This window comes from Palaemon carinicauda, chromosome 7 (assembly GCF_036898095.1).
Source record: "Palaemon carinicauda isolate YSFRI2023 chromosome 7, ASM3689809v2, whole genome shotgun sequence".
Lineage (NCBI taxonomy): Eukaryota > Metazoa > Arthropoda > Malacostraca > Decapoda > Palaemonidae > Palaemon > Palaemon carinicauda.
Window position 1 is genome coordinate 108,908,592 of NC_090731.1, and position 511 is coordinate 108,909,102.

The following is a 511-nucleotide window of genomic DNA, read 5'->3' on the forward strand; positions in this document are numbered from 1 at the left end:
ATGGATAAATATCAACACAACATCGTGTTCAAATAGAAATAAATTTCTACCTCATACTTGGGATCGAACGCTAGCCCCTTCTAATGAAAGGCCAGGTCGAAACCAACCATGCCACGAGAGCCCATATATATATATATATATATATATATATGTAGATATATATATACATATATATATGTATATATGTACATATATATATATATATATATATATATATATATATATATATATATATATATATATATATATATATTTATATTATATATATACCTATATATATATATATATATATATATATATATATATATATATATATATATATATATATATATATATATATAAACATACATATATTGATATATATATATATATATATATATATATATATATATATATTTCTGTTATATATATATGTATGTATGTATGCATGTATACACACACACACACACACACATATATATATATATATATATATATATATATATATATATATATATATATATATATATAT